Source organism: Nothobranchius furzeri, chromosome 7, assembly GCF_043380555.1.
Source record: "Nothobranchius furzeri strain GRZ-AD chromosome 7, NfurGRZ-RIMD1, whole genome shotgun sequence".
NCBI classification, from domain to species: Eukaryota; Metazoa; Chordata; class Actinopteri; order Cyprinodontiformes; family Nothobranchiidae; genus Nothobranchius; species Nothobranchius furzeri.
In genome coordinates this window covers 78046847-78052846 of record NC_091747.1, presented here as the reverse complement: position 1 = coordinate 78052846, position 6000 = coordinate 78046847, and positions in this window count along the sequence as shown.

Sequence of the window (6000 nt, the reverse complement as noted above, 5' to 3'; positions counted from 1 at the left end):
AGAAGCGAGGTTCGGGTGTGGAGAATCCTGGAGGAACAGGGAGAGTTAGGTCTGGCACTCGGAAATCTGAATGTTGGATCTGATGGAACTTACAGGTTGGAGGTGAGACCTCGTGAGAGAGGGAGGAGGGACCGGTCTGGGGAGGGCAGGAGGCTTACTGGAGGCTGATGAGCTTGGAGTCCAAATGAGGAGGGAGCTGAGCATGAAGGGTAATGGTGATCCAGGAGGGAGGGTGGGCAGCCTGGAGTGGGAAGACCAGAGGAGGACGCTGAGAGACGAGTGGACAGTGAAGAAACCAGGTTGGTAGCAGCAAACGAGGTGAACTGATAGGTGATATCTGCAGGAGGCAAAACAAGCAGTCAAAAACACAGAGATCTCAAAAATCAAAAATCCATAACCCAGAAATTCTCAAAATCAAAGCTTAGTTTGGATTTGGCTGTTAGGAGAAATACCCAAGTTGAGTTAATCATCCAGCGAAGTGAAGGCGTCTCTCAGGAGCTTAAATATCCCTGGCCAGCTAATCAGCAGATTACCTGCAGCCTCCCAACTTCCAGGCACGCCCACCTGCAGAGGAGAGATGAGACTCTACACCAATTAGTGTGTGAAAAAAAACCCAGACCGTGACAGTACCCCCCCCTCAAGGGACGCCACCCGGCGTCCTGGCAGAGGAGGAGGAGGCGGAGGAGGAGGCAGACCGGGCAGCCTCAAAATCCCTAATGAGGGAGGGGTCGTCAATCCAGGACCCCGGGACCCATTGCCTGTGCTCGGGCCCATAGCCCTCCCATTCCACCAGATACTGGAGACCTCGGCCACGACGCCTAACGTCCAGGAGGCGCCGGACCCGAAAACCGAGACCCCCATCAGCCAACCGAACCGGAGGAGGAGGAGCAGGAGGAGGGCAAAGGGGACTGGAGGAGACAGGCTTCAGGAGGGAAACATGAAAAACCGGATGTACCTTCATATGAGGGGGAAGCTCCAAACGGACAGACGAGGGATTGATGATTGAGGAGATGGTGAAGGGGCCGATGAACTTGGGGGACAATTTCTTGCAGTGGCCCTTCAACGCAATATCCCGGGTCGACAGCCAGACGCGCTGACCAGGCACATAGACTGGAGCCGGCCTCCGGTGACGGTCGGCCAAACGCCGGTTACGGTCAGCAGTCCTTTGCAGGGCCTTCTGCGTGGCTGACCAGGTACGCTTTGCACTCCTGAGGAACTGGGGAATGGAGACGACTGAGGAGGGAAACTCAGAAGGGAACAGGCAGGGCTGAAAACCAAGGGAGACCTCGAAAGGAGACAACCCGGTAGAAGAGGAGACATGTGAGTTACGGGCGTATTCGATCCAGGGTAGTTCTAAACTCCAGCGGGAGGGGTTGGAGGAACATAAACAACGGAGCATGGCACCTAGTTCCTGATTCATCCTCTCACACTGGCCATTAGATTGAGGATGAAATCCGGAGGTGAGGGCGACCTTGGCCCCGAGACAGGCGGCAAAATCCTTCCAGACTCGAGAAATGAACTGGGGACCTCGATCAGAGAGTATTTCGAACGGAATGCCATGTAACCTAAAAACGTGTTTCACCAAAAGTGCAGCTGATTCTGCAGCTGAAGGGAGGGCCTTTAAGGGGATGAGATGGCAAGCCTTAGAAAAACGGTCAACTACTGTCATGATTACTGAGAAGCCACGAGAAGGAGGCAGGCCAGTTACAAAATCCATGGCGATGTGGGACCATGGTCTAGACGGAACGTGTAATGGGTTGAGTAAGCCAGAGGGTGATTGATTACTGGTCTTATTGCGGGCACAGGTCTGGCAGGCGGCAATGTACTCCTTAGTGTCCTTAAACATAGTTGGCCACCAAAAAGTCCGTCTGATCAATGCTACCGTACGACTAACCCCAGGATGGACAGAAAACCTAGCTGTATGCCCCCAGTGGATTACCTTGCTTCTGACCGAAGGGGGAACAAATAATGTGTTTGGGGGTACCTTGCTTGGGCCCGGAGTGGTCTTGAGGGCCTCAAGTACTTGGTCTCGGACCTCCCAGGTTACGGACCCAATGACACAGTCAGGAGGGAGAATGGATGCTGGTTCTGGATTGGAGTCAGCCGAAAACTGTCGGGATAGGGCGTCCGGTTTGATGTTCTTAGTGCCTGGTCTGTAAGAGAGGACAAAATGGAACCGTGAAAAGAACAAGGACCACCTAGACTGTCTGGGATTCAACCTCTTTGCCTCCTTCAAATAGGCGAGGTTTTTGTGGTCTGTCCATATGATGATGGGGTGCTCAGCTCCCTCCAACCAGTGCCTCCACTCCTCCAGGGCGAGTTTCATGGCCAGGAGCTCCCGGTCCCCCACATCATAGTTTCTCTCGGCTGGGGAGAGGCGCCGGGAAAAAAAAGCACAGGGGTGGAGACGGTGGTCTGAGGGAGAAACCTGGGATAGGACGGCACCCACACCTGTATCCGATGCATCCACCTCGAGTGTGAATTGCCGAGAGGGATCTGGTCGGGTAAGAACCGGTGCTTGAGTAAACTTGTCTTTGAGTGCAGAGAAGGCACTCTCGGCTGTGGAATCCCAAACAAAAGGTCTCTTGATGGAGGTTAACTGAGTCAGCGGACTGGCAATCTGGCTGTAGCCCTTAATGAAACATCTGTAGAAATTTGCAAAACCCAGAAATCTTTGCAGCTCCTTACGTGTTGTGGGTGTTGGCCAGCTCTGTACCGCTTGGACCTTCTCAGGATCTGGTCCCAGTCTCCCACTCTCCAGAACAAAACCCAGGAACTTCACACTCGGGACATGGAATTCACACTTCTCCGCTTTCACGTAGAGGCGATTTTCCAAAAGGCGGTGGAGAACAGCACGGACATGTTTGGAATGCTCTTCAGGTGTCCTCGAAAAAATCAAGATATCATCAAGATACACAGTAACAAACTTGTTCACAAAATCAGCCAAAACCGAGTTCACCAAAGACTGAAAAACAGCTGGGGCATTGGTGAGCCCAAACGGCATTACCAAATACTCAAAATGTCCCACTGGTGTCTTAAATGCCGTCTTCCATTCATCACCCTCCTTTATTCGGACGAGGTGGTATGCGTTCCTCAGGTCGAGTTTGGTGAAGATGGAGGCATCTTGTACAGGCTCAAAGGTTGACGATAACAAAGGTAATGGATATTTGTTTCTTACTGTTATCTGGTTGAGTCCTCGATAGTCGATACATGGTCGGAGAGTGCCATCCTTCTTTGTAACAAAGAAGAACCCCGCTCCCAGAGGGGATGTAGACGGTCGGATTATGCCAGCTGAGAGTGATTCTGAGATGTATTTTTCCATACACTCACGTTCTGGTCTTGAGATGTTGTAGAGACGGCTAGATGGAAGAGGAGCTCCAGGAAACAAGTCTATAGCACAATCAAAAGGCCTATGGGGGGTAAGGAGGAAGCTTTATCCTTTGAAAATACCTGCAGTAGGTCGAAATATTCCTTGGGGACACCAGTGAGATCGGGAGGTGGTTGTTCAGGGGTTCTGCACTCAGAGCGGATCTGAGCTGTGCCCAGACAGGAAACGTGACATTGGTTGCTCCATTCCTCCACCCTGTTAGACACCCAGTTGATGCGGGGATTGTGGAGACTTAACCAGGGATGCCCCAATACGATTTCTGACTGGTGACATGGAAAAACAAAAAAGGTCAGTGATTCATGATGATTGCCAGAGATCGAGAGGTTAACCGGAACAGTTTTATGGGTTATAGAGGTTAGGAAGCTGCCATCTAAAGAAACAACCCTCGTTGGGGCCTCGAGTGGAATAGTGGTTATGCCAAGCCGATCAACTAGTAGTTGGTCTAATAGGTTCTGTTCACATCCAGAGTCAATCAGGGCTCGGGTGGATATTGAGGTTTTACTGAAGGTTAAAAAACAGTCTAAAGCACACCGAGACTTCATGAGTGCAGATGAACCGCCCACCAGTATCCTAGGTTCTACTGGTGGGCTCTGGAGTTTAAAGTCTTGGGACAGTCAGACACGAAATGGCCAGCTAGGCCACAGTACAAACAAAGACCAGATCTCATTCTTTTATCTCGTTCCTCCTGGCTTAGTCTAGCCCGGCCCAACTGCATGGGTTCGCTGGGGAGAGAGGATGGTGCTGGTTGGGCCGCCCTGGACTGAGTATGGGTCTGAAGATGAAAAAACGAATTGTTACCTTTATGACGGTCATTCAGTCTCCTCTCGATCCGGTTGCAGAGCATTATCAAGTCCTCCAGGTTTGTGGGTTCCTGGCAGAAAGCCAGCTGGTCTTGGAGGCGCTCGTTTAAGGCTTGTGAAAACGCCCCTTTTAATGAATCCTCATCGAGAGTGGAAGCCGATGCCAGGGTCCTAAACTCGATGGCGAAGTCAGCCACTGATTGCTTGCCTTGGCGGAGGTTCCAGAGCCGTTTTGCTAGCTCTGAGGCGGGCTCGGATTTGTCAAATGTCAAGTTAAACTCGGATAAAAACTCAGTAAATGGGCCCGCAAAGAAGTTCGGAGAGCGGCTCTTGGCTTCTGCCCACCTGAGGGCCTTGCCGCGCAGTAATCCGACAATGTAGGAAATCTTGGCTGCGTCGGTTGCAAAAGATTCCGGGGAGCGTTGGAAAGCCAAGTTACACTGGAGGAGGAAACCTCTACAAACATTTCGATCCCCGTCGAACGTCTCGGGGGGAGGAGACAAGGCAACCCGGAAGTTGGGCGGGATGGATGGTGCCGAGGTAACGGGTCCGGGCGGACTCGGAGCAGGAGGAGCAGAGGGTTCCGGATTGGTGAGCTGTTCACTTAATTGTTTAACCATCGCACCCAACTGAAACAGAGTCTGGTTAGCGTCTGACAGTTGTTTGGTGAGGGAATGAAGGGCTAAACTGTGTTGTGATAAGGTTTCGGTGATAACAGGTGGAACTGATTCGGTACTGAGGTTAGGATTCTGGCTGGATGATTCTGTCATGTTGTGTGGTAGATGCCTAACCCACGACATACAGAATCAGTCCACAGAGTCAAAGAAGATCGCAAACAATAATTTATTAGAAAAGGAGAACAGAAGGAGCTGCTAGGAAGTCTAGCAGTATTCGGCAGAGAAGCGAGGTTCGGGTGTGGAGAATCCTGGAGGAACAGGGAGAGTTAGGTCTGGCACTCGGAAATCTGAATGTTGGATCTGATGGAACTTACAGGTTGGAGGTGAGACCTCGTGAGAGAGGGAGGAGGGACCGGTCTGGGGAGGGCAGGAGGCTTACTGGAGGCTGATGAGCTTGGAGTCCAAATGAGGAGGGAGCTGAGCATGAAGGGTAATGGTGATCCAGGAGGGAGGGTGGGCAGCCTGGAGTAGGAAGACCAGAGGAGGACGCTGAGAGATGAGTGGACAGTGAAGAAACCAGGTTGGTAGCAGCAAACGAGGTGAACTGATAGGTGATATCTGCAGGAGGCAAAACAAGCAGTCAAAAACACAGAGATCTCAAAAATCAAAAATCCATAACCCAGAAATTCTCAAAATCAAAGCTTAGTTTGGATTTGGCTGTTAGGAGAAATACCCAAGTTGAGTTAATCATCCAGCGAAGTGAAGGCGTCTCTCAGGAGCTTAAATATCCCTGGCCAGCTAATCAGCAGATTACCTGCAGCCTCCCAACTTCCAGGCACGCCCACCTGCAGAGGAGAGATGAGACTCTACACCAATTAGTGTGTGAAAAAAAACCCAGACCGTGACAGTTGCTGTTTTATTAAAGTACCGTAATTACCCGAATATAGGACGAGGATTTTTTTTTCATTAACAATTATGCAAAAGGTGGGTCGTCTTTTAATCGCCGACTAAGCAGAGGTCGTGGTGAGGTCATTGAACTAAAGAAGAAAAATGGCGGGGAGGAATCTGGAGTTAAGCGGATCTAAAACTAGGCAAGTTAACCAACAGCTGCGGCAGAGTTACGACGCAAACTTCAAAATGATGGTTGTCAACGCAGCAGAAGCAACTAACAACTGCCAGGCAGCCAGAAAATATG